This window comes from Ambystoma mexicanum, chromosome 2q (genome assembly GCF_040938575.1).
Source record: "Ambystoma mexicanum isolate Mex_15411 chromosome 2q, UKY_AmexF1_1, whole genome shotgun sequence".
In the NCBI taxonomy this organism is placed as follows: Eukaryota; Metazoa; Chordata; class Amphibia; order Caudata; family Ambystomatidae; genus Ambystoma; species Ambystoma mexicanum.
The window spans coordinates 449,064,233-449,083,063 of record NC_090924.1 but is presented as its reverse complement, the minus strand read 5'-3'; the positions used below and the strand labels follow the sequence as shown (position 1 = coordinate 449,083,063).

Here is an 18,831-nt window from a genome sequence, read left to right as displayed (position 1 = left end):
AGTATATGTTGCAAGGTTTTGTGCATAATTTATTTGAGTTGGTATTCTTTTACCGATTGAACTTGCAGTGCGAGATCATTCTTCTCCTGTAGAAGAGACACCATTTTCTCCTCCAGTTCCTTCTTTCTTGCTTCAGATTTTGCCAGAGCTTCCTTTGTCTTTTCAAACTCATCCTTCATGTTTGCCATCTCCTTTTCTGTCTCTGCACTCTGCAGAAGAGGCTTAATCTTAAAGTAAAGCTTCATCCATGGCCAGGTTTTGACATTCATGAAGGACCTGACATTGTACTGGATAGAAAATACAGCTTCTCTGTTCAGGGACAAATCACAAATAGGTTAACATAAAGCACAGGGCATATTAGTTATGTGAGAGTCACTAAGGTATATTAGTTAATACCTTCTTTCCATCATCTTCTTGAATTCTACTCTCATGAGGAACCCTCTGCAAGCAGCCTGAGTGCGGGTGATGAGCTCTGCCAGCTTTTCATCTCTCATCTCCTCTAAGGTACCCAGAAGGCCAGCCTTGAAGAACACCTTTAGGAAAGTATTGACAAATGTATATCTTTCTTTTTCTGGAATATCGATATTTCATGTTTCATTATGAGCTTACAATTTCATACCTTGGTGTGTCCGAGTTTATACTGAGTATGATCGATATCAATAGAACCCAACAGTTTCTCACATGCCTTCTTGCTGTCAATAAAATGGCCTTCAGGAATAGCACTTGCATTGAGAACCTTGTACCTTAAGCACAAATAATAGAGGTATGTTAATTTCTATGAACATTAAAGTTTAGAGCTTACTATGTGTGTAGGAAAGTGGAACATCTGTCAAGATGTTCATTGTAGTCCTAGTTGCATTAATGTATCAATGTAATTGGAATTATTGTGTTAAGTACATCTTTGCACAACTCTGATCTTTATGAATAGAATAACACAGCTGTTTTGGAATGACAACTTAAAATGAATTCCTATTGCAAACATGAAATCATGAACTCTATTTAGGTATCAAGAGCCTGTTGTTTATCCATTAAACTCGTACCAGAGACAAACTCAGGGTAACTTTCTAGAAAATGTGAATGGCATAGAGGGTAGCACCAATTTTAGAACTTTCAATTGGGTCCCTGCCTGAAATAATTAACTTTTACAAAGTGTAGTGCTAAAGTGAAGACTATAAACAGGTGAAATTCCCCTTTTACTTCGCTTTCATGCTTAAATTTGTAAAATAAAATGTTATGCAATTAGAAAATTATGCTTGGTAGACAGCATTCATTACGGATTGCTATATAATCTTTCTGCTTTTCGAAGGCGCTAAATGCAGGTGGATTCTATGGGAATCCATTAGTTTAATAGCAACACCGCCTTCAAAGAGAAGGAACATCTCCCAGAGTGGAAAAGAAAGACGTCAACCACTGTACCCCCGGGTTACTGCTCTGGGGACTATCTGAGGCTAGGCCTTGTCGTGCAACAAGGAAAAAAGTATGATTTGTGAAAACTTCCATGATGTGCATAAGAAACTTCTGAAGTTTTTATATGTTCACTGAAAGTGCCTTACATTGACTTGGACTCTTCTTTATTGGTCGAACCTGCAGCATTAAGTTGATGATTCTTGAGTCAGTTCCACTAGTGAGAGAGGCCCAAACAGTTGTACACAAACACAATCGGCAGAGATTGATTGCTTAGGTACTTGGTCTGATTCTATAAAATAATTGTTGTGCAAACAACTTCTACAACCTTCTGCTTTGAAGTGGAGGAGTGTTTTGTATGTACACTATTTACCTTTGTTTGAAATCACCATAGAGGATCCTGCTCGGAAACCCCTTTCTGCAAATTCTAATGCCTTCTAATACACCATTACATCTCAGCTGGTGAATCAGTAAATGATTGTCCATCACACCTACAATTAAAGGACACAGGGTGTTGGAATACATTCTTTTTTAAGCAACCCAGAGGCTATTCTGTATGGTTGTTTAAGCATTTCAGATACTCTACCTGGAGTTTTTGTCTCATTGGGGATAAGACAGCGGACAAAGTGGGGGTGAGTACTCCTCAGGTTAGTCATCAGTTTGCCCAGATTCTCCTTTAAATGCAAAAACATTACATGTTTTAAAAGTCACGTGCACACAAAAATCGCAGTTGTTGCGTATTAGTCGCTAATATTACAAAACATATTAATGAAGTATTGTTTTTTAAAATGTGAAAGCCATTCAGTAGAATCCTAAACATGTACATCTTTCTGAGTGACTTACTCGGAACAAAGCAGACACCGTCTGGAAAGACCCACCCTTCTTTTTCTTGCCACCCTTTCCCGCAGAAGCAGCAGCAGCCTCTGTAAGAAGAATCAGACAAACTGTCACTCAGGGAACTCTGTGCATACTTTATTAGTTTGAGTCATTGGGTAACACCTATAAACTGATAAAATTGCATTAGAGTACAGATAGGGAGGAATGGCATATGAGTAGGCCCACACAGCCTGCAGGTGTAGTTTGGTTGTTTACCCACCCATTGACTGCCCATGGCCATGCTAATCCATATGGCGATTTCCACCCAGTACTCAGCTACCGCACCCAAAACACATTCTCATGGGAACTCTTGAGGTCACTTTAATCAAGCTACCATCAAACTTTGCACTCAAAGTGCCTGCCAGTGCTTTTTCAAAGCAGTGTTCTCAGAGTTAATGATTTAATTGGAGTTGTAAGCCCGCAACTGGTGCAATAAAAATGTAGCCCTGCCTTCGCCACTCGATTTATAAGCACTCTGTGTGTCCCCCAGTGAAGTCTGTTAAAAATAATCATTGGAAAAAGCCACCAGTTTTGTCTTGTGTATAAGCATTAGGCATTTGTCCAGGTACTGCTATTAGATGCCCAGGTACTAGCACAATTTGCACCTGCTACCATCAATGGGCAGTTAATATCACTACGGCTGTGCCTGGCAAGTGACTTTCCCATGCCTGCACAAAAGCCCAAATGGTTGGCATTGCCAATGCTTGTTAGTTTAAGTTAGTTTAAGTGGCTGTGACTCTAATACTTACCAATTTCAGCAGCAGTAGCACTGTAGAGCATAGACAGGAGTTTGACAGAGGATTTCTGATACAGCTGAATAACAGAGTCATTCAATGGGTCCTTGTTCTTCTCCAGCCAGCCAGAGATGTTGTAATCCACAGTGCCGGCGTAGTGCACCAGGGAGAAATGAGCTTCAGCCTTTCCTTTGCCTGGCTTGGGTTTCTCAAAGCACTTGCACTTGCCCAGATGCTGGTCGTACAGCTTGTTCTTGAAGGACGTGTCTGTAGACTTGGGGAACATGCACTCCTCTTCAAGGATGGAGAAAATTCCCATGGGCTAAAATGTACAATGTAAATGCTTGAGTCTTTAGTACATTCATGAATGATATTTAAAACAGTAGCTGTTCTTCAGGATGGGACCCACCTTCTCAATAAGCTCAATGCAAGCAGCCAGATCCATACCGAAGTCAATGAACTCCCACTCAATGCCTTCCTTCTTGTATTCCTCTTGTTCCAGGACGAACATGTGGTGGTTGAAGAACTGTTGCAGTTTCTCATTGGTGAAGTTGATGCACAGCTGCTCCAAGCTATTGAACTAAACACATAGTGCTTGTTTGATTAGATTTGTTTCGTTTTTATTATTTACTAATTCTGGAAGCGTACCTTCAGTAATACCAGATACTTACATCAAAAATCTCAAAGCCGGCAATATCCAGGACACCAATGTAGTACTGCCTGGCTTGTTTGGTGTCCAGTTGTTGATTGATACGAATCACCATCCACAAGAAGAGCTTCTCATAAATAGACTTGGCAAGTGCACCAATAGAGTTATACACCTGTGGTGAAAGGGTTACAAGTTTGAGGACACTGTTTAGATTGTCTTTCATTTTTCAATCCTATAATAAATAATAATAATAATTTGGAATTTATATAGTGCTACGAACCCTCAAGTATCTGAGCGCTGCTTATTATTACCCACAGTGTGTGGTGCTCATGTATCGACCTAGGAAGGATGAAAGGCTGAGTTTGGCCCCGCCGGGATTCGAACCTGCATTAGCAGGCTCTGCACGGATGTCAAAGCAAGCGCTCTACTTGCTGTGCCACTTGACCAGCTACATATTTCTAATCATAAAGCACATTTTCAGTTCCTTCATCCCGATTCTCTTTTATAATGTACACATTAGAACATATCCAGGCTGTGAAATTCCTCCAGTGAATTCCACTGTGAATTTGCCCACTGCTCTGTACTCTCTACAATGCACTCCACTCATCTAATCTAACAATATAATGAAAGGCCAGATGTATGTTTGTCCCTGTATGTTTGTCCGATGCAGTAGCTTTGCCTATTGTCACCGCTAGAGGCAGCTGTTGCTTTAGGATAGATTATACAGTTGTCCAATTCGCATAGCTTTGCCTGTTGTCACGACCAGAGGAAGCTGTTGCCTTACGCATACAATAATAACACTTCAAGTACATCTTCCAGGTGAACAAAATGTGCTTCGTATGTTAACACTCTGAACATTTCTATCTTTAGGGACTTTAGCCTGTGTGCACAGGCTTTCACACTATTCATGGACATATTTTGTGTGTGTCTTCTTTCTGTTTTTTCCTTGGCCATTGTCCTACCTAATCTTACATTTCAAGAGGACTTTCCCAAACTTTCAACCCCCACTGTCCCGAAATAAACATGTTTTTAATTAAATGGATGTGCTCTTATTGATGTTGCCAATTTATTCAACACATGTTTACCTGCTGAACAGTCTGTCCCTTGGTAACATATTCATTGCCGACCTTCACTCTTGGGAAGCACAGCGCTTTCAGCAGGTCAGCTGAGTTCAGTCCCATCAGGTAGGAAATTTTGTCGGCAACTGGAAGTAAAAATGAGGTGATGCCAAAGTTGACAAAGATACCTTAAATGTTTGCCACTCAAGTTCCTAATGCCTTTCTTGATGGTTTTTGTTTACCATGTTGCACTACTTCTGAGACACTTCCATAGTTCGTAGGCATCTCTTTCTGTCTGTTTACCAATATTGCTTTCATTTTCTGTTCATAGTTAAAATTATACTCTGTTCATCTACCTACTTTACACCGAAAATAAAACATAACTTTCCGGAACCTTTATTCTCTAAATTTGTTTCCATTACTTGCTTCTTGGTAAATGTTCCTGGGCTGCCCTCATGGTTAGACTGACCCACATAGATGTCTGGAGATTTACCAGTTAGCCAGTCACCATGGGCATCTTTTGTGAGGGTATTCTGCATATTTTACTTTGCCACATAGCACATAATGATGATGTGAAAAAGCAGAACTATCCTAAAGCGACTGGGGTGTTCACACTTATGCTTGTTTTTAAACAAAAGGGGAGATGGTCAGCTCTCAAGATCCCTTCCAAAGTGCAAGTTCAGTCAATGGCATGAGATGTATCCTGCAAAGTCAGGCAGAAAGAGGTGTCTGACAGCCACGGACTGAACCTCTATTAGAAACAGTGACTGCAATGTGAAGTGTAATGAATTTTCATCAACGAAGAAGGGTTTTAAAATGTGTGAATTTTGATAAAGGACGTAAAGTATACACTAATTGGTCGTGGAGGGGAATGTGTTATGTTATAAAAAGCCTGTATGCAGGCTGTATTATAATTAAAAAAGAAACCTCTTATATGTGCAGACCTGCAAGGAAGGGATATATCTTGTGATGAGTCCTGACCTGCTATAGCAGGCAACCTCTGTTTCAGTTGCCCTGTGCGAGATGGATAGTTAAGAGACAAGCTAGTGAAGTGCCCGGGTGGAGGTTTTTGTGTGGTGGGACAGCAGAATGTCATGATTTATATTACTAGAGAATTCAGAGGAATCAAATGGGAATTGCAATACAAAGGTATATTAACATATGATATTCGGTATTCCTTGTTTTAAAATACTTTGTTTTGAAAGTTTACTATTTGGTCGTGCACTTTTGGTTGAATCGGCCAAATACATATGCATATACATGTATAGATATATGTGTATGTGGTGGTTGGGGATGAGCTGGTAGTGGCATAGGTTGATCAAACGGGCACAACCAAACTGCAGACTTTCAAAGGTAAGTTTTTCAAAACCCATAGAACCATGGCATCCACCCATACAATTCACATTTAGCTATGCCAGAGAACAAGTACATTGTAAACTAATGTGTAACGCCAGACAGGGTTGATTCAGTGGAAACAGTACATTGTAGTATAGCATTAGCTCAGTATCTGCTCTGGGGCGTAAAGCACATTAGTGTGACACAGATGAACCCCTGTATTGGAGCACTTTCAGGGAGCTGCTGACTTCCGGGTCACTGTTCTAGAAGGGACTGGGTGCAGCATTTGCAGAGTCCAATGAAAATAAACATGCAATGATACACTAAAGACCAATGAGTTATCCATAGGTCATTCCCTTTCTTACAGGGAGGAAAAGCACTACCTGTATAAGCTTAGAGCCACAGATATCAACACTGTATGCTGCTGCATCCTGCTGTAGGCCTTCTGCTGTAGGATGGGATATTTCTAGACACAGGTGGAGAGGTCCTTAGGTACTTTGCTCTGCATTTGACTTGGTAAAAGCCAAGGATTGCCCTCACCTAGCTGATCCATGGTTATGGGTGCCCCCCCACACCCCCCCGATACTATTTGAATGTGCTCTGTTCCTTCACATTCGCAAATTTAGTATATCAAACAGACAGTGCTTGTCCTGAAACATACGGCTTAACCGTCAGTCATCATTCCCTTTCTCTCAGGCATTGACTATGTCACTTATTTCATAGCATCTTTCTCTGTTGTGAGTTATTAAAACTTTGAGCAGAGTTTACAGCAAACATGGTCTCTTTGAGGTCACTTTCAAGGTTAGATCCAGGACTAGAAGACACCTTGTATCTGCCTTCCACTACCTTCAACAAGTAACCCCTGTGAATGCTCTATCTGCATAGATTAATCATAAATGCTCCAACTCCCTGTGCTTTCTCTTCATCTTTAGTAATTTGAAGGCACCTGTGGGCAGTCTTAAGAGCTACATCAGCAAAGTACTTTTGATGCTGTCTGCTTCTCTGCTCCTCGTATCCTGTTCCCTAGTTACCCGTCCATTCCTTCCCACTCTCATCATCCCCACAGCCACTTGGAATAAAGTTCTTGTTATGCAGCTTTCAATTTGTTTTTCCTTACTCTTAACACATCTAGTTACATGTTTGTTTTTTCTTATGTTCTACTACCTTTTAATACCTGTGTATGGACAAATCTCCTTTTATTTGTACCCTGTTCTGAACCCAGTATTTCCAAATGTTCTTGTGGGTAGAAACTGCAAATCCTCCCTTAGGGGTTGGGCTCCTTCACTCAGTTCGCTTGCACTGCCTGGTATGGGGCCCACTTACACACAAAAGGTCCAGGGCCTATTTTGGTTCCCAGTCCACCCCAGGCTATCGTAGCAAGAGATGTAGTATTTACCCATAACTTCCATTTTGCTACTCAGCTGTAACACAAATGTATGTTTTCTTATTAACATGAGAGAGGAACATACAGATGTACAAACATGGATATAAACTAAAAGGTGGCTACATCCTGTTTACTCAATTCCTGAATTGTTCAGCATGATCCTTGGACTAAGGGTATAGGCTTCAGATGAGAATGTTTCCAACATGCTGGCACCCCTCTTCCCTTGTGAGGGTGCCCATTGTTAATGCTCTCCTTAAAATACAAATATTATATTACATGTGACCGCTAAATATCATGTTATTTGAATGGTTAGCACAGGACAGTTGGCTTTTTTATCTCCTGGCTGCTCCATTCTTCTGGAATCCCTGTAGCAGCTGTGCAACAATGTGGATTTCTTAGTTTGAAATAAATGTATCTCTCTTGGCCGTTCATGTGGGTATGTGGACACCTCTTTTGTCCCAAGCACCAATCTTTCAATCAGCCCTGACTTGGTGGGAATCGCAGCTCACCTAACATAAGTAGCAGATATTAGCAGTCAATCCTTTATTTCTACGTGCAGTGACATCGCTACTGAAAAAGGATAACCTACCTCACTCTGTCAGCTTAAATGCAATGGCCTCCAGAACTGATGCCATTTTTGGTATGTTATCCACTTTGGTGCATGACCAACAAGCCATGAAATCGACACCAGCCCGAGTAGTCGATATCATCTTGTCAAATAGTGCTCCTAATTTTAACTTAAACGAAATTGACGGTGACGCAGCTGAGACTATCTGAACATCTGCCTTTTGTGAGGTGGAGACGACTCAAAGTATGGCCAGAATGCCATCTATTCCATCTTCTACAGCCCATGAGAAAATGAAAAGATCAAAATGTCAAAATAGATGACCTAAAAGAAAATAAAGAAATTTGAAAAATGTAATAAGCATGATCTTGCAAAGCAGGGATGTAGAAAAAATGCAGAGGCCCCAGCAGACCAGAGAAATGTGAGCATAGTATATATCGAATCCCAAATGGACTATACACCCAGAGACAAAATCTACCACCACAAAGGTCTTGCGAATTAGGGGCAATGGTTGCCCACTAGACGGAACCTTGGACAAATGGCTCCAATTCCCAGAACCTGAGTGCCAAAATATGAATACAATTCAGTTTCAAGTCCCCTGCGGGAAAGGATTAAACACTGAAACTCAAACCCCTATTTCGGGGCTACCCGTGACAGCGGCTGTCATCAATGTGTGGCAGCCCCAGGGGTGTTGCTAGGTCTGGAAACGAACTGGAGCTACACTAATGTCGGGACTGTCGGGACTCGGGCTAGCTGGCCTTTTGGTTGTAGCCCCTGAGCTTCTTTCCGGGGCTAAAACCAAAAGACTTGATACTATATGCCCCCTTAGACGCCCTAGCAATGCCTCTGGTGACCCTTTACTGAGCGGATACCTGTTGGCCTGACCCAGAATGGAGTATTCCAGGTGCCCCCCCTAAACGGCTCACAACCTTGGTTCTGATACAAAACATTTCGGAAATACATCTGCCTTTGGGATGTACCCAAACTATATTAGTAATTCGAAACTCCTGCATCCAACCGGGAAACCGGATTGGAAAACAAGTCCGATTTTGGGAAAGAAACACAAGTGTAGGCAGTCCGTTTTTAAATTGTGCTCGGATAATCCACTTGTTACATCAGATTCCCGAACTGACTATAATATCTTCCAATTATATGCCTTTAAAATCTCAGGGTAGGTGCCAATGTGAAGATGGATTGGACCAACAGCATCCCATTGATTGAGTCTCATCCCCAAAATTGAAAGACAGAAACTAATAGCCACCTGCATTTCATGTCATGGGATACTCGTTGGCACCATTCCTTCTAGGGCCCCCACAAGGGAATTAATGTACTTATGTCCTCCTCTATTTTCTTTTTACAAGACACGCGGCTTAAGAAAGATTTGACTATTGACGGTTTTGTATTGTTAACACAGAAAGCACAAAGTGGTGGTATTAGCCGCCCTAAAGGAGGACTCTGCTTAGGAGCCAAAACGGATTTGAATCTCAAACCATACCCCTTAGCTGGCAATGCTGATCCCAATCTTCTGTGTGCTATGTCAGACTGTCTCTCTCAGATATATACTAAAACCTTATTGATCACGCTATACGATCTGCCAGAAGGTTTTTATACTTCCACTTTGCTTAACAAAATCAATAACATAATACAAGACTGGTGTACGACCCAATTGAAGGGTTCTATTCTCTTTGCTGTGATCTAAATGCACACTGCCTGAGCCCGGGGGACGAGGATTGTCTCTTGGAGGAACAAGCACCTGGCTTAAAGACCATTAACACCCGAGAGAAATATCAGCAAGGGTTATCAACCAAGGGGAACGCATGGACAAATATGATGCTAGAGCTTGGTCTTTTACCTTTAATCCAGAGTGGAAAAGATTTTTTTTATATGATGTGGTGACATGGTGTAATGGGAACTCTGCCTCCAACTTAGACTGTATTTTTGCAACTTATGACCTAATTGCACTATTGGAGGAATATATTACAGGGATGAGTGACGACGCACCTTTAAAGGTCCTTTTCTCTTATCAGCAAAGTCGACCCAGTGGTGGGAAATTTATGGTGATTACATGTAATGCACAAGGGAACCGAATGTTATGGTCTCAGAATAATGTTTCTAAGGTGAACAGGTTCCTTGCTAATGCTAGTATTCCACCAGAGCTTTTTGCTATTAAATAATGGTTGGGACATGGGGCCTCATTACGAGGTAGGAGGTCAGGGATTACCGGCACCGGTAAGGGTGTCGGTGCCGGTAATCCCTTACATCCATATTCCGAGGTCCCTTAGCGGGTCCCACTATGGGCGCCTGGTTTTACCAGGTGCCCTTAGCGGGAGCCGCTAAGGGACCAGGGAGCTAATAACTGGCCCGCTATTAGCGGGCCAGTTATTACCTCCATCCCCATTCCCATTGAGCCCTACGGGGGCTCGAATGGGAATGGGGAATGGTTCTCAGAATGGGGACTTACCGGGTCCGACAAGGTTGGAATGACCCCGTAAATCCCTATTTCGAGAACCCGGACCCGGAATGCGGTAAGGGGGTAGCCATGGTGCTAATAGCACCATGACTACCTCCTACCTCGTAATGAGGCCCATGGTGTTGAGTCTGCAGAATATCATTAAAGAACTTCCTTATAACTGCATGTTTATTGTGACATGCCCACACACGGGTCTCCGTATGACAACAACATTCATGGCAAAAAGAAATTTCTACAAAACATTTGTTGTCGTATCAAAAGGACAAATCACTCACTCCCTCTGAGATACAATTGCACACCAGTACTCTTCGTTGTAAATACAAAAATTAACTAAGGCATTATAAAAACACACTACACACTGCCAATTGGAAAACAATATACATCATTTGAATGGTCCACGACTCAAAAAAATGTATCTGGTTTCTATAGCGAAAATATCTCGCTGACCAGAAGCCTAAAGAAGTCTGTGGTATAGCCGAAGAGGTGTGGTATGCGTTTATTACTAACCATGCCTGAACTGCTGCTTTGCCTGAACAGGTAACCATCCCAGGTAAAACAGATACCATCCATGATGCCCCTATTTCTGATGCAGAAGAGATACTGGGAATGATCTGAAAATTAAAATAATCTAGGGCCCCAGGGCCCGATGGTTTGGCGAATGTTGTACATAACGAGAATCCAGAGGTGTGGGCTGAATTCCTAAGAATCCAGTTTCAGAGAATCACAAGCATTGCTGAAACCCCGGATAGCTTGCACACTTCTATTTTAATACCTATTGACAAAAAAGAAACTATGCTAAACCGACTCATTTTCGATTACTCGCCATTTTAGACATAAGGAGTAAGATTTTGCTTCATTACTGTACCAGCGTTTGACCACATGGGCTGAATCTTTGGGCCAAATAAAGTGGCAATAGATTGTGTTCTATAGATGATTTAGCACACTTTTAGGACTGTGGGCAATGCACCTACTTACAGAAGATGCACATCTGGCTTCTAGAACACCTTTATATATCTGCTATATAGACAACACTGCAGCATTTGATCGGGTAAACAGGACCAGACTATGGTGTAAACTAAAAAAGTGGGGGATAAATCCAACACTACTTACTATACTATCGAGAAATTGCTGTATACTAGTACGACGGTTCAAGTTAGAACCTCCTTAAATGGCACTCTAACTCAACCGATACCCATAAACATTGGCCTCAAACAAGGCTGTGTGCTTGCCCCTCTCCTCTACAACCTCTACGTGTCTGATCTCAAGGAACACCTGCTAAAATGTAACATCTTTCCTCCTAGATTAGCTGGAGTGCCGATGTCCTGGATCTGCTATGCCGATGATACCATTCTTATGGATTTAACACCAATAGGCCTTGAGCAATCTATTAATGCTGTGCAGGAATATACCCTCATGAATGGCCTAAAGTTAAACGAAAACAAAACAAAGATCATCATGGTTAGTAAAGAAAAGACCAAAGTGAGCTCTTACTCATCGCATATCGAAGAGGGAAAGCTAGAGATAGGTGATACTTATGTCTACTTGGGGCTGCCAATTAATCCTCACCCTATGATGAATTATTACTGGGAGTATTTCTTTGCTAGAGTGATCCCCAAATGGAAATTAATAAACAAATATATCAATCATAGGTGTGGCAGTTCTATAGAAGGCAAACTTGAAGCTTACAACAAGGGCCTTGTGGCAATTATTATGTACGGCCTGGAAATTCTCCCTGCTAGACATATAGTATAGTGGGGACAACTGCAAGGAAAGATTCTCTGTTCCTTGCTTGGCCTTCCGAAATCAGTCCCAGTAGAGACTCTTTGCTTTGAACTTGGTATATATACTCTGTCATCCCTATGGAAGATTGTCTGCTGTAAGCTGTATTTCAAGATCAAATTTGAGGAAGATATGGCCAATATTATGCTAGCCCTGTTTGCTAAACATGCCCAGTTGAGACACAGAAATGCTGCCCACATAGACCTACTCCACACTGTGGAATCTCACCTACATGAAACTGAACTAGCTACCCCAACAGAGTCAAATCTAGGCATTTTCTATAAAGATCTAAAGCGAAAAACAAAAACTTGTGATCAAATAAACTCTATAGTGAAATTGTCAGCACTAAAGAGATACACAGTATACTCAACACAGCCTCATCAAATAGATCAACCACAAAGCTACCTGTTAACATTGTGTAACCCTCCATTCATTAAAACGCTTTGCCTTATACTTACGTATAAATATTCACCCTGTTTTTGAACATACTGGTGCGTGGCAGAAAATACCTCTTGAAGAATGAAAGTGTTGTCTTTGCAAAACTGATGTTGAAACAGCCAGACATAAATTGACTGGCTGCTCCAGTCTTATGCCTGAGTATCAACAAGGATATACCTCCTTTTGCCACAGACTGAAACGTGAAATCAGACCGGTTTTGGTAAACGATTTATTCTGTACACCCCCTAGTCATTACAGGAGCAGCATTTTTTGTCTGGAAAGCGGCCCTGTTGAAACTGTAGACAATATAAACATGTCATATGAAGTAGTGGGGGGTGTGTAGATCATTAATTGTGATTTTTCTCTTTTGTGATGAAATGATATATTGAAATTAGTAGTATGAATTTGTATTTTATTTTGTGTAAAATCTAGAAATGATTTGTATGAAAATGTTGTAAACTGATTTCATTTTATGGGTAGCATAAAAGACTAGAAATTAGCCAGATTTTTATGAAAATATGTGTAATTCTGGCGATTTAACTATTTATGGCTTTTTATTAGGTATTTTATGGTGTAAAAGTTACTTTGTAACTGAACAACTTGTAACTAATAAAAACATTTTTAAAACCTCTTTCTATTCCTGAGAGCTGCTTCTTACTTTCTTCCAGGAGATCTGAACTTGCTTTCCATTTGTCATGAATAAAGCAAGTTGGTTCATTTGCACTGAAGGTACGTATTATAGCCCACATTTAGTACCGATTTATAGCAGGATTTGTGTCATATCTCACCTTCTGTGCCATCGGGTTCGGCCTGCTCCTCACGCTGTTTCTGCTTGAATTTCATGTTTCCGTGGTGCATCACGGCACCAGTCATCTTGTAGATGCCGATCTTTTCGTCTGCATTGAACCCCAGAATATCAATGGCACCCTGTGAAGAGCAAACAGTCAATCATGTTTGGCATGTACAGAGTTTGTTGATAGCTTAAAATAGTGTTTTGTTTCTTAGAATGTTTCATAGAATGTTTTGTTACTTTTATCTAACTTACATCAGTAGCCAGCAGCTCCTCTACATCATCAATGCTCTTCACCACAATCTCCCCCTGGCTGATGCTTGGGTAGTCATAGGGGTTGGTGGTAATAAGAAGCATTTCTGCAAAACGGAAACAATTGACTGAGTGTGTTTCTAGAGGGAGCTGCTGGTAAATTTGCATTAGGTGAAAAACTAAAATAGTGGCTGTCTTTGGCTAATTGCTGTATTTTATGTTTTATTAATCTTTTGAAACAGTGACAGAAGCAGTGGTTCTATTTAGTTTTGTATAGAGTGATTTCCTTTCTCCCCACAGCCAGGCCACACTTAGAAGCAAAGGAAAGACAAGATAGAATGAGTACACCTTATGGACCTGTAACATTCAATGCCAAACACCCTTGACTACAACCTCAAATTGTGTAATATATATGCACAAACCCGACTGGGTCCCCACATAAACTCACCCTTCCTACCAAACATACCGAAATCATGGTACACACAGTCTGGGGTTCATCGGATTTTACATCCCAAACAAACTTAGAAACGCAACTGCAAACAGAGGACATTTTCTTCCAAACCTCATGCAGCAGCCTTGCTCCCATTCCTCTCTTCCTACTAGCTGCCAACCCAACCAACTTCAAACCATCTACTGTAGCTCCTAAAGCACTACGAGACCAAATACATGGCAGATGTTGTGTAATATAAGACCTCATAACTTAACATTGCATAACATTAAGGAAACACTTTGTTATTCAATTTGTACATGTGCAGCAAAATTCTTGCAACCATCTACTTATGTAATAATTGAAACAAACTGGTAACCATTCTGTGTTAATTAAAATATCTTTTAGGTGTGTTTTAATCAATGTGTTCCTATTGTACAATACAAACATTTCAAAGAGACCAAACTACACACATGGAAGAAAATATTGTACAATTGGATAACTAGCATTCATTGTTAGTGGACTTCTTTGGCCTTACAACATGACTGGTAGTCAAAATGCAATTACACACAACCTCAATTTCCTGTTTGTGATCATCAGGTCTGCATAACCAGTGGATGGGTTAGTTTGTAACTCCAGGGCCCCAACAAAGAAGGAATCAGTAGTCAATTATTCATGTCACAAATGTTTGACCAGAGATCTTGAGGATTTTATTAAAGGGCAGGCACTTAAATTACTCAAAGAATACTTCAAAGGAGCAGGACTGAAATAACAAAGACAATGCAAAAAAGCTCTGCCTGACAATATGTAAAGTCTACACGTGGAGCTGAGACGCAGGTTCTCATGCTTAGCATCAAGATGTTGCTGCACGTGTCAAAACTATTGGATGTCAATATCTCCCTACGAGGCACAGTAGAGTGAGAATACTGCCTTCTGTACATGTATTATGTAGGTAAATATTTGGGTCAGAGGGCTGAATGCATTGAAAATAAAGGATCCTTTTTTTGATGTAGAAGCCAGTGGAAGGAAGAAGGTTGCATCAAACTCTAAAGGAAGTGTGAAATGGCAGTGTGAAATAGCCACAGGGCGGAGACACTTCCATGGAAACGAATGCTGTTGCTAATTGTTCTTTACATGAGTGTCTGCCACTTTAATGTCATTTTATTGGCACCGCCAAATGCGTAGAAAGGCCCCTGATATTTTTTATTATCATTATGATCCCTCACACCTCCACTCTACACCCCTTAATTGCTGGTCTGTAAGGGATAGTGCAGGGGTTGGAAAATATATGCAGGGGGACATATACAACCTAAAATTGTAGATGGGTAGCTTTCAACTGCAGGGTGCATTTCATCTCTGGTTCCGGGTGACATCAATGATGACATAAGCGTCACTGTTGCTTTCTACAAGATGTCACTCGGAACCGGTCAATGGAGTATATCCCTATAGTTGAGCGCTACCGAACTATAATTCTATGTGTAGCAGTGCACAATTCACTAACCCACATAACAGTTATGCAAAAAGATGTCTGAACAAAGGGAGAAATTATAATGAGCTGTTTTTTTATTTTGGTTGCATCTGATAAAAATACATAAAACCTATGCATAGTGCGAAGGAGTGGGTTCATTCAATATGGCAAAGTAGTGAACATATATCCCTAAGTATCAGTGATTGTGAGAGTGCTAAGAGACTGGATACTGCACTGTAAGTAATTCAAAGGTGCGGCGCTTTCGGAAATGTTCACTATCCCTAGTGACCATGTTTTTGTATTTACTAATGTGGAGACAGAGAGTACTACAATGATTACTATAAAGCTGACACAGAAGTGCCATAAAAAATAAAAGGAGTTCTGGAGGACCAGGAGGGACCTCAAACTTAAAAACAAAACAGAGGGGTTAGAGAGGTTGCTATTAACTTTTTTTAAGCACTAAGATAGCTCGTTCAGTTTAGTTCTTGCTTCTTGATTTGCATGTAACCTGCATGTCACTGGTTCATAGTTCAGTATATTCAGTACCATTTAGCTAGGCAATTGATTCACAGCTCTTTGAAAATGTTTCAAGCGCTACACAGTAAATATTTTACTGTTTGTATTCATTAATATTATTCATAATAAATAGTAATGATAATATTAACATCACTATTTTTATTGATTGGCCAGAAAACATTTATGTTACTGTTCCTGGTAAGGTCCAATTGTCTTCCAGAGGATATGGAACAGAACCAATTGGTTATGAGTGTCCAAGTCGGCAGGTGTCTTCAGAAGTACCAACAAGCTAGAATTTGTCAAAGCTAAATACAACAGCAGGTTGTGTGGTCAGACTGTGAGAGTTAATTTAATTCCTTGGCAGAGAAGAATCCTAGTTGGTGTGGATGCAGGTGTTGATCTCACTGCAAGTAAACCCTATTGAGTAATCTGCTATTTTCAATCACAAATTTATTTGAGATTCTCCAAAAACTAACTATCAGTATTGAGGGATTGGGTTTTGTCTTGTCTATCGTAAAACCCACTTTCAGTTCTGCTACACTGTCACGTGATGTCATTGAACTGTGTTGGTACCCAGTGAAAAGAAAAAGTGAATTCAAGGTTGAGTCCGGCAACAGTCTGGGTGGACAGCTTAAGCACAACGTGCTCACCTTGGGAACAAGGCATTGCTGTGCAACATGGGTAAGATATCGCATTCAGGCTGAATTACCCTCACAAGTCGATAGATTGAGCAGCACAAATGGGTAATAACAGAGACTCTGAGTGCCACAACACTACGAAACTGGAAGAATCTGTTATGAAGTGCTATGTAAATCACCAAATTATTATCATCATCATTAATAGTAGTATAAGGTGCTTTACACTACCTTTTTTGTGGTTATTCGCCTGCCTTTACTAATGACAGCAGAACAAGGCATACCAGTCCACAAGTCAGCATCTAGCTGTTTCAAGCCAATTTGTGTATCTAAGATAGCAGAAGTTAAAGCAGGCAGCAGATCCTTTAGATGTTCCAAACCGTGAACGTGCAATGAGCATTCTCCTGCGATTCATACACTGGGGAGCCTGATAGCATTCACCTGTTTAGTACTTAATAAATGCTGATTTCTATAGCAATAGAAATAGATGTTAGGGGTTTAAGCAGTAAAAGTGCTAATGAGAGTTAGTAGAATGGCAAATCTGTTAACCCAGTTTGTAGGGCAGAATTGCTGCCTCAAACATTGATGTGTTTGATGATCTTTAAAAATACCCATTGAACCACAGCTCTCTGTAATGAAAATTAAGAAAGAGTCATCATGGATCTGAATGTTAAGCTTATAACTATAAAATGATAGTGTCCTACATGAGAGGACATCAGTGAGACAAAACCAGAAGAATGTTTTCTGGATCACAGACCTCTCTTGCAAACATGGAATACTCAGCTATATCAATACAGGCTGGATAGATATAAAAGACATTCAACAAAGAGTTGGCCTATCTGATCTTCCATGTAAAACATTGCTACTCGATCCTTAGGAGATTGTTGTTTTCATCAGAATCTCCCCATTTGTTATCGGTATTATGAAAGTCCCTTATCAAACCAGCAGGATTATAATGCTGAATCCTCACCTATTTGGAGTACCTGACTGTGGGATGACAATCTACAGATAGCTATTGAATAGTTGCTAAGAAACCTGTGAATCACTGAAACAAAGTCTAATTGTTCCTATTGTATCTCTAACTGAGAAACCGATATATTATACAAATATATATATGTTTTTGCAAAAGTAAGGCTTTGCAGATGTTCGCAGACTTAACACATTTAAAAAGATTTTTTTCAATCCCCTTCCATGTTATGCATGGTTTATCATCAGTGCGGAAGAGTCAGCTATTTGACGTTTGGCCTGTGCTTTATAAAATGTTAGACCTTTCAGAGGCAATGGTCTAATATGGCTGCATTGAAGTAGTGTTCCGCATTAATTCTATTTTTTAAAGTTAGCTTGACTGAACACACTTTGGTGCAGTTAGGTATGAAACTAAACTGAATGCATTGTGTGTAGCAAACCAAAATAAAATACTTTCTTTGTATAGGAATCCTACCAAATGTTCAAATGTTTGTCTAAAGTTAACATCTGCAACACTTTTTCTTCATCCATTCTAGAATTGAAACACCCTCTTGTTTGGAAATTGTCTAGTGCTGCTGAAGAGAACAATGCTGATTCAGTCAAGAAATGTACATTCTAACATTCTTACAGCTAATTCCACCATTATTGTATAGAGGGTTTCGAAATACTAAACAAGCATGAAACTTACCAACAAGCTCTGGCTTTTTGTTGGTCATTATTTGATAGAATATGTGGTAGCTCCTCTCAGCTGAAAGCTGGAATGTTACTCTGGATTTTTCCAGCAGGTCTGTAAAATAAAAGGTGTGTGATACATGTGATACTGTGTGTTTGTATTTGGTTAACTGTGTAATAATATTTGAGAAATGTCAAGACTTTCTTACAAGTTTCAATATCTGCAGAAGCCAGTTTTCCAGTGGTTCCAAAATGAATTCTGATAAATTTACCCTAGAGATTAAGACAAGGCTCAGGATACATTGTTTTCCATTTGGGCAAAGTCAACTATTATTGTTTGATTTTGTTTCTCTCACATATATCCATCACTAACAATCAATCCCTCAGACATTATACTTCAAATGCCTTGGATA

The 18,831-nt window shown here is 40.3% G+C and overlaps 1 pseudogene; it reads right to left on the bottom strand.

The window, feature by feature from the left end:
• LOC138569499 (myosin-1B-like) overlaps positions 1–18,831 on the bottom strand; it is a 70,819-nt pseudogene that overhangs the window by 40,652 nt on the left and 11,336 nt on the right.